Genomic DNA, 10,572 nt, shown 5'->3' with positions numbered 1-10,572 from the left:
CAGCGAGGTCAATTTCAACAACTCATCATCCCCAATATCACCTCTCTAGCTTTGTTTCTTAAACAAAAAACAGAAATTGCTGGAGTATCTGAAGGTTCAGAAGGACGGTCACTGGACTTAAAACTTTTTCTCTGTAATTGCTGACCTAACCTGCTGAGTATCTCCAGCAATTTCTGTTTTTGTTCATTTCAGATCTCCAGCTTTTGCAGTTCTTTTTTTTAGCTTCTCTTCTTCCCTAGATTTCTATCAATAATCCCTTTGTCTGCCTATCCTTTTTTCTCTATTTCTCTCTCTGGCCTTCTCCACCTATCTACCCTCTGAAATGGCCTAGCAAGTCTTTTAGTTAAAGACACAGCTGGAGTACTGTGTGTGGTTCTGGTAGCCAGACTATAGGAAGGATGTGTTGCACTGGAGACAGTGCAAAGGAGATTCACCAGGATGTGGCCTGAGATAAATATTTCAGCTATGAAGAGAGACTGGATAAGCTTGGGTTGTTTTCTTTGGAGCAGAGAAGTTTGAAGAGGACCTGATAGAGGTGTATAAGATTATGAAGAGGGCATAATTTTAAAGTGAAAGGCAAGAAAGTCAGGTGATTTTGTGGAGTTTGCACGTTCTCCCAATGTCTGCGTGAGTTTTCTCCGGGTGCTCCGGTTTCCTTCCATAGTCCAAAGATGTGCAGGCTAGGTGGATTCACCATGGGGAATACAGGGTTACAGGGATAGGGTAGGGTATGTGGGTCTGAGCAGGATGGTCTTCAGAAGGTCGATGTGGACTTGATGGGCTGAATAGCCTGCTTCCATACTGTAGAGATTCTATGATTCTATGGTAAGAGGTTTAGAGGGGATTTGTGAAAATAGTTTTCATCCAGAGGGTGGTAGGGGACTGGAATGCACTGCTGGGGAGGGTAGTTGAGGTGGGAAACCTCACAATTTTTAGAAAAGTACTTGGATGAACACTTGTAGTGTCATAACATGACTGAGCACAGGAAAGTGGGTCTCGTGTAGGTAGTAGTGCATGTTTGGTAGTGCAGACTTGATGGGCTAAAGGGCTTCTGAACTGCAAGATTCTGTGACTAATAGGGATAGGCAGTAAATGCTGGCCTTGTGAGAGACAACCACACCCTATAAACGAGTTTAAAAAAAAACTAATTCCTAGTCTCTGTCAAGCACTGAGTAGAATGAAAGGCTTGGACTTAATTGATCAGTGTGGATGGAGGCTCTAGATCTGTCAGCACTGTGTCGGTAGAGGATCCGAATCTTGTCAATCCGGATGGACTGTCCCTTCCTAAATTAGACTCACACATAGCAGGCCATGCAAACAAAAGAACTAGAAGCCAGAATACGCCACTCGACCCTTTTTTATGTGTTCTGCCACTGAATGGGATCATAGCTGACCTGATTACTCCCTAGTCCTGCCTTTTGACTGATTGTCTTTCACCCCCTTTGCTTATCAAGAATATATTGACCTCAGCCTTAAAACTATTCAATGACTTTGCTTCGACTGCTTTTTGAGGAAGACCGTTTCAAAGTCTCACAACCCTCTGTAAGAAAAAAAAATGTTTATTTTGAAACAATGACCCCTAGTTCCGGTCTCTAAGAGGAAACATCCGCATCCATCCAATCAAGATCTTGCAGCATTTTGTATGTTTCAATCAAATTGCCTCGGACTCTTCCAAATTTCGGCATATACAAACTTAGCCTCTCCAAACGTTGCCCATTCAAAGTATTTAGGGCGTTTAGCATCTTGTGTCTGTTCTAGCTCTTTGGAGAAGTTGTTTAATAATCCAATTGTCCTGTTTCTTTACCTGTGGCGCGACAGTTTTGTTCTGTTTTCCTTTTTCATTTATACATCCCATTTCCTTTAAAAATATATAATAGAACCTGCTGCCAACATCCCTTCAGGCAGTGCATTCCAGATCACAATAATTTGCTACATTCAAAAACATTGCTTCATCTCTCCTGGTTGTTTTGCTAATTATCTTCAAATTATTGCCCCACGAGTAATGACCAGTTGGGTGAGATTCCCCACGGAAATCTCATGTGACAGCCCCAAGGAGATTACGGACGCAAATTGAAAACGAAACATTTCATCGTATTAGCGTGTGTTGTGGGAAAGAAGCTGAGCTCAGCAGCTGGTGGGTTGTCGACAAAGAATGAATGTGCCTCATTGACTGAAAAATGTTAGTGTTTGTTATAAACCATTCTAAATTGACTGCTGAAAAACTCTGTCCTGCAGATGTCTACCTTTAAGAAGCAGGTCTTAAACTCAGATATTTTTCATGATGAGATTTAAATCGTGCTATAATTTGTTAGTATAAAGCATACTCCTGTGCGTCTGCCTTGAATGACTCATGATAGGCAAAGCAAAAGACATTCATTCATGTAGTACCTTTTAATGACTTCAAAACTTCCCATTTGATGAAATATTTCGGAAGTGGAAGTCAGTTTTTAATATAAGAAACATGGTAACCAATCTGCAAGCAATGAGCAACGAGAACACAATTATTACGGAATGGGGCCATTCAGCCCATTGTGCCTGCACTACCTTCAATATCTAGTCCAATTCTGTTATCTAGTGCCTTTTGAAAATAACCAGAAAACCTGTTTTAGGTATTGGTTGAGGGGTTAATATTGGCTAGGATGTATAGAAAGGTTTTCATTCTTTTTCAAATAAAGTCATGGGCTTTTTGAAAGACAGCAAAGGAAATAAGTTATTGGATTGGAGTAGTTTTGAGCCCCTGACTGTAATCATATTGTTGAACAGAATAGAAATCAAGGAAAGGAAGGATGAATTTACAATAGTGTATTTGGAGCCAATTATATAAAAACACCTTGAATCCAACCAGCAAACAGATATTTTAGACATTGTAATGTTTAATGAGACAAGATTAATTAATATTATAGTGAAGAATTCTCTAGTGCTCATAACATTGAAGAACTTCACGTTTGGTTTGTGTGAGATGTTTGAGTGAAACTAATGTCTTAAACTTAAACAAAGGCAATCATGAGGCTACAGATACAGAGTTGATTAAAATGGAATGGGAAAGTAGATTAAAAGGTACGAGGGTAGAGAAACAGTGTCAGACATTCGATGGAAATATTTCATAGCTTTCATCAAGAATATATTCCATTGAGAAAGAAATACTTTATGAGAACAATGTGCCTTCTGAGACTTACTCAGGAAGTTGAAAATGGTATCAAATTGAAAGAAAATTTGTCTAATTACTCCAAGATTAGTGGAAGACTAGAAGATTGAGAAATTTTAGAAAGCAGCAAAGGTGACAAAAATAAAAGAAGTTATAGTTTGAGAGAAAACTAATAAGAAATATAAAAAAGACAGTAAAATCTTGTACACTTTTGGAGTACAGTGTCCAGTTCTGGTTGCCCTGTTATAGGAAAGATGTTATTAAGCTGGAGAGGGTTCAGAAGAGATTTACCAGGATGTTGCTGGGAATGGAGGGATTGAGTTATAAAGAGAGGTTGAATAGGCTAAAACTTATTTTCATTGGAGAGTAGGAGGTTGGGAAGTGACCTTATGAAGGTTTATAAAATCATGAGGGGTATAGGTAAGGCAAATGGCAGGTGTCTTTTCCTTAGAGTGGGTGAGTTCAAAACTAGGAAGCATATTTTTAAGGTGAGAGGAGAAAGATTTTAAAGAGACATGAGGGGCAACTTTTCTATACAGAGGGTAGTTTGTGTATTGAATGAACTTCCAGAGGAAGTGGTGGATGTGAGTACAATTACAATGTTTTAAAGACATTTAGGTAAGTACATGAATAAGAAATGTTTGGAGGGATATGGGCCAAGTGCACGCAGGTGGAACTAGTTTAGTTTGGGATTATGGTCAGCATGATCTGGTTGGACCAAAGGGTCTGTTTCTGTGCTGTATGTCTCTATGACTCTGCGAGTAGGTAAAAAGGAAGAGACTGGCAACAGTGAGTGTTGGTCCTTTAGAATTGAGACTGGAGAAGTAATATTGCCAGAGACTTTGAGCAAGCATTTATTATCGACATTCACTGTAGTTATAAAGGGAAAAAGGAATAAATAGGATCACATGACAAAATGTACAAAAAGCACTTGTGGGATTAAAAGGTGACAAACTCCTTAGAGCTAGGGCCTGCACCTCCAGATTTTAAAGAAAGTAACAGTAATTGATGTATTGGTTATTATCTTCCAAAATTCCCAAGATTCTGGAAAGATCATAGCAGCAGAAGTAGGCAATTCAGCCCATCAAGTTTGCTCCCTATTTAATGAGATCACAGCTGATCTGATTATCCTCAACTTCACTTTCATGGCTCCTCCCCATAACCTTTGATTCTTTAATTGAATGGTTCTCAGCATCTCAATTTTGAATATACCAAACAACCCAACATCTACCGCCCTCTGCCGTAAAGAATTCCACAGAATCACTGCCCACTGAGAGAATAAATTCCTCCTCATCTCTGTTCTAACTGGGTGACTCCTTAGTCTGAAGCCCTTTGGTCCCAGATTCTTTCACTGAGGGAAACAAACTCTGCATTCTGTGTCAAGCCCCCTAAGAATCTTGTATGGGCCAATAAAGTCACCTCTCATTCTTCTAAGCTCCACTGAGTACTGGCCCAAACATCTGTCTTGAAAAGACAATCTTTCCATATGTAGGATCAAGCTAGCGAACCTTCTCTGGAAGTGGAAGTCAGTTTTTAATATAAGAAACGTGGTAACCAATTTGCAAGCAATGTCTCCAATGCCGGTACATCTTTCCTTAGATCAGTGGACCTAAAACTGTTCACAGTATTCCAGTTGTGGTCTAACTAGTGTCTTGCAGCAACATTTTTCTATTTTTGTACTCCATTCCTTCTGAAATAAAGTCCAACATTCCATTGCCTGCTGAACTTGTATGCTAGCTTTTTGTGATTCATGCAGAAGGATTCCCAAATCCTACTGTGCTCCAACTTTCTGCAGTCTTTCTCCATTTAAATACTTCCTGCAAAAGAACATAACCTCACATTTTCCCACGTTATATTCTATCTGTCAAGTTTTTGCAACTTGCCTAACCTGTCTATATCCCTCTGCAAACTCTGTGTCATCCTCATCACTCGCCTTGCCATCTATTTTTGTGTTACTTGATACAAGTCGATTTGAAAATCACAGATCAAAACCGTTGTTCGAGAAAGAAGGGAGACAGAAAGTAGGAAACTACAGGTCAGTTAGTCTAAGATTTGTTAACTATTATTAACATCCATTATTAACAAACAGTAGCAGATTTATAAAATTTTAATACAATCAAGCAGTTTCTACACAGTAACTGAAAGGGTATCATGTTTGATAATTTTATTAGAGTTATTTACATAGGATGTAGCTAACAGGTTGGATAAAGGGGAACCAGTAATGTTATGTATTTGAATCTCCATAAGACTTTTATAAGGTGCCACATATAAAAACATATTGCACAAGATGAGAGTTCACAGTGTAGAGAGTGATATACTAGCATGGATAGATGACTGGCTGACTATATTTTACCCAAAGTTGCAGGTAATGCAAAGGTTGGCAGGAAAGAAAGCTGTGAGGAGGATTCAAAGAGTTTGTAATGGGATAGGCTATAATTGTAGCTATATAAAGGTAACAATTTGGCCTTGGAATTTGGGGGTTGAATTTCATCATAGAGGCATGGGATTTAAGAGTTGTGAACTTTCATAATTCTGTAATAACACCTCTGACCTGGTAATACTGGCTAACAGGATTTCCATTCAGTGAGGTGTGTACGACTCTGACACAGACCTATGACAGATGTGGAGGTGGGCTGATGCCAAGGTAACTAGATTAAAATGCTAACCACTAGTTGGGGAGATATTGGTCCAGTTACACAGATCAGTGTAAAAAAACCCATAACCTCACCTCCTCTTCACTGCCCTCATGACTGTCACAGTTCCTTCACCTTCCATTATCCTTGCCTCTTTACCCCCTTTAATTGTCTTAATTCTCCTTCAACCCTCCCTTTTCTACACCTCCTTACTCCTCACCACCTCACACACCTCAACCCATGTACCCAGTGTCTACTGTAAGCAGAACCCCATAATAAAATTTGGACATTTTTGAAAAGTTCATTAATATGTCAAAGTAAGTACATTACTCAGGCCTTTAACAAGTGATTACTCGCTTTAGAAGCTCAAACATTTATTGAAATAAATGAGCACTCCTTACCCTGGACATATATTGCAACACAGAATCCATGGGTGCCTTTGAAGACAGCCAAGGCTCAAATTAATGTCAATATTTGTACATAGCTGAACAGCTGGCTGAGCTGATCCATGAAGAATGAGAGAAAGCTCAAAGATTATCAAAGATTTCACACAATCAAACAGATGGTTGACATGTCCCATAAAGAGGAACTGAAAGGGGAGAATAGAAACATTTAGCTTTAAATCTGACATTGGGATGGATTTTCAACACTGTGCAATGACGAATAGCACTTTATCCTGTGGATAATTTATTAAAATACATATTAACATAAGAACTAGGAGCAGAAGGAGGCAGTTCTGCCCCTTGAGCCTACTCTGCCATTTAATATGATCATGATTAATTGCATTGCGGCCTCAAGTCCACTTTCCTGTGCACTCTCCATAACCCTTCAACCATCAAACTGCTCTTGGTCATAATAATCTGGAAGCCTTATTATTAGCTGGTCATTTCCCTCTCCAATTGCAGCACTGCCATAACCCTCTTCAGTAAACGCAGATACAATTCAGACTATAACACTTCATGATAACTGTTATGAAGGCAAGACAAGTTGTAATCTCAGATTCTTCAATTTCCAAACCACAGTTCATGTCTCCACTCTCCATATGATTTAGCAAAGCTTTCAAAACATGCTGCCTCCATGAAAATTGCTGCAAGTTCTGGAAAAGCCACCTCCAGAATGGTGTCGGCAATTCTTGAACAGTAGCATGCGGCGCTCCCAATTCGATAACTTTCCCACACCCCTGAAAATAGTCGGAGCTGGAGATGAGGATGGAACTTTGGACTCATACTCGAGATGCCCTTTTCCTGATTCAGGACATTAGAATCAGCCCCAAAATTATAAATTCTAAATTTACAGATAACCTCAAACTGGAGACACTGAGGTAAAGTACACTCTAACATAAGAAGATATTAATATTCTTGCAGAATGGCAAGTTAATTTCAAGACAAATAATGATGAGACAATCAATTTTGACGAGAAGTACCATAGAAAGTCTAAATAGGAGCACAGTGACCTACGATACAGATACACAAATCGTTAATTGCAAAAATTACCAAGGTAATAAGAATTCAACCTAGTCACAAGGGGATTCATTTCTCAAAGAATAGAATTGAAAGGCAGAGAGGTTATGCTACAGCTTTACAGAATGTTATTCAGATCACAATTGGAGTACCATACATGGTTCTGTTCCACATTTTATAAAAAAAAATCAGAGAGGCACTGGAGAAGATGCAGAGAAAGATTTACAGTAATATACCAGAATGGAAAAGTTTACAACTCACAAGATAATCCCAGGTCAAAAAAAATTGAAATGATAATTGTTTCTAAAGGAAGAGTGCTGGGTAAACTAATGGGACTAAGGGCTGACAGATGCCCTGGTGGATTACATCCTGGGATCTTAAGAGAACAGAGATAATATCTGGAGTTTTGTTCCTGTGATGGAGGTCTGTACTGAATAAAGGACTGGTGGGAGCCCTGGTTAACTTGAGTTGGGAAGGCCAGTGGCAGACCTTCCAGGAGATTTAGAAAGCCTGAATCAGAGGCTGGCAATTCTCCACTGCTGGCAGCATCACTTGGAGAAGTGGTGGCTGCTGCCAGTATATTACTTCCAGGCCCAGCTCTGGATGGCCACTGGATCACAGGTAAGTAGGGTGGGGATGGGTTTGCTGGAGTTGAAGGACAAAGGGCAGCACGTGGGGAGCAGTGAAGTCAGAGACAAAGACAGTATGTAGCATCAGGCCCACCCCTATCTTTTACCAATGCCACGTCCATCAATTGGGAACTACTGAGTACCTGATAATTAAGGACCCCTTGACCCTTATGTCCACGAGGCCATAGGCAAATTCCATCAAGCAAATTTGTTGGGTGATCTTTGGGTGATACAGGGAAGTTCTGCAAAAGTAGGAGGCACGGGAATATTTTGTGTCAAGTGGTTCATTAATGATCTGAATTGACATCATGTGCAGACTCCCATGTGCAGCTCTTAATTGGGGATAATTTTTCAACACTGGCAATCTAATGTGTGTAGTGCCACCTAATTTCCCACTTCCTTTCAGCCTTCTCACCTTCTCAGCTATCATGTCTACTCTGGTGGACTCAGTAAAATTCCACTCAGTGGATGCATTAGTCATAATTTTCCAAAAAGTGTGTGGTTGGTTGAGAGCTGAGGGGAATTTGAGTGGAATAAAGGAGTTAACTGGAGTAGGTCTGTTTCAGAGGTTAAGGGGGGTGTTTAAGGGAGTGGAGACAGGTTGAGGCATCTGGGGGGATGGGAGGAGTGTTGAGTAGTGGTCAGGGAATGAAAGCTCTGTGGAACTAGGCTGACGTCCCGACAGCTCTTCTTTTGCACATGGCCAGCTTCCAACCAGCACACCTCCGTATCTCCTCAGACACGATTCCAGGATGCTGCTTCCCCAACAGGATGAAAAATCAGTTGGCTAGCACACTCAGAGATATGGGGAAGATTGTGGCACCAATAAAATTCCTGACTCCATGATGAGAATTCAGCCTATGAGTGTAATTACACCTGATTAGTTATTTCAGCCTAAACAAAGTGAGTCTGTGGATTGACATTTTGCAGCTTCCAAGATGACAGGTTTAGTGAGGATGCTACATGAAAACCAATGTTATGGTGTGTTCAACGGGCTGTCTCAGTTTTGTGTGCATGTATTTAACACACTCTCTGAGGCAAGTTTGGAGTCAGGGACCTTTAATTGGGCATGAGGTGTCAAGTGGGATTCATTGCCTTTGTATCCCCCTATTCCTTGTCCCAACCTGTGCTCCCAGGCATAGATTTAATCTCTGTCCATGTAGCCCCATCATGTACTGACCATCAATGTACCCATCTTCCACTCTTTGGCCTGGCATGTGAGCATTTCCATCAGTATACCCTAAATCAGTTTCATTCTAATCAAAGTTAGCTCATAATTTATGATCTTATGAGAAAGGGGATCAAGTGTTACAGGGAGAAGGCAGGAGAAAGGGGTTGAGAAACATATCATCCATAATCAAATGGCAGAGCAGACTCAATGGGCCAAATAGTGCTCCTCTATTTTATGGTCTTAAGGCCTGATCCAAGTTTCCACCATCGGTGTTCCATACTAGTCACTCCAGAATCGCCTCCCTTTATCGGAGTCTCCAAATCAAAGCATCCATGATCAGTCTTCTATTTTTGTCAGCTGTTTTCAGTAGTTCAGTGGTTGAAGGAGAAGAAAGTAAAGGGTTACAGCAATAGAGTTAAATGATCGAGTAGGCTTGAGAGCAGCATAAACACTGGCATGTACTGAGTTGGACCGAGTGGCCTGGTTTTGTGCTGTAAGTCCAATGTAATTGGTTTGCAATGTTCATAAAGATGGATTTGGCCAGTTAACTTGCACAATTGGAAAGTACCAGGCAGTAACTGAATATATAATGTCCAACATAACAGTTTAGTGTGCTGATTGAAAGCATTTTTTTGTTGTTAGTTTATACATTTAGTCCATATGAATTGAATTACTGTTAAGTGTTTTCTGACCCATCTATGTGCAAGTTATTTGTTTGACAGTTCACGATTCAAACCAGTTCACAGACTCGTCCATATTTTAAGGATAACTGCTGTGGAAGCAAAAGCTAAAATAGGGTCAGGTTTTTGCTTTGTTACCTGCAGCTACATATGAAAAAAAACATGTATGTAAAAAGCACAGTTCACATCCCAAGGACATCCAAAATTGTTTGACAACCGATAAATGACTCTACAGGAGCACTGTAGTTATGTAGACAATCAGGGCTGCCAGTTTGGAACCAAGAAGATCCCACAAGCACAATGAGCTTAGTGATTAGACAATTTGTTTTTGGTGCAATTGGTTGAGATCAGACCAGACAACATGAGATGCCTTTGCTTTTCTATGAACAGTGTCATGGGATCCCTTCAATTCTGTTGACAGGGGAGATGGAGGCCTCAGTTTAATATCTGTGTCAGCCTTGATTAGAAGTTCAGTCTTTGGGTGTGGGCCTCAAACTGAACTGAACTGGCGCTTACTTAGATTTACTCTTGCAACATAGCTAGCTATGTGGGCCAGCAATGATGCTCTCCTTTAAGGAACGAAGACATACCTATCTAAACATTAACAGACAATTCAGTAAAGGGACAGAAATTACATGTAATGCTTACTGACTTTCAAAGAAAAAAAAAACAATTTTTTCCCTCACAATAAACTGTAAATACTCATAAAAAACCAAAAGAACTGCGGATGCTGTAAATCAGGAACAAAAACAAAGTTGCTGGAAAAGCTCAGCAGGTCTGGCAGCATCTGTGGAGGAGAAAACAGAGTTAACGTTTCGGGTCCGGTGACCCTTCATCAGAACTTCCTCAGTTCT

The 10,572-nt window shown here is 40.2% G+C and overlaps 1 protein-coding gene across 1 annotated transcript in view; it reads left to right on the top strand.

Annotated features, from left to right (window-relative positions):
* The first annotated feature begins 2,093 nt into the window (after window positions 1-2,093).
* The window catches only part of LOC109922578 (glutamate receptor ionotropic, NMDA 2B-like), a 263,374-nt gene continuing 254,895 nt past the window's right edge, over window positions 2,094-10,572 (top strand). Inside the window, exon 1 of the mRNA XM_048617643.1 lies at window positions 2,094-2,179. The gene's annotated coding sequence lies outside the window, so the exon portion shown is untranslated. The remainder of the gene's footprint in view (window positions 2,180-10,572) is intronic.

This window comes from Rhincodon typus, chromosome 37 (assembly GCF_021869965.1).
Source record: "Rhincodon typus isolate 14 chromosome 37, sRhiTyp1.1, whole genome shotgun sequence".
NCBI lineage: Eukaryota > Metazoa > Chordata > Chondrichthyes > Orectolobiformes > Rhincodontidae > Rhincodon > Rhincodon typus.
This window is presented reverse-complemented; position numbering and strand designations above follow the sequence as displayed.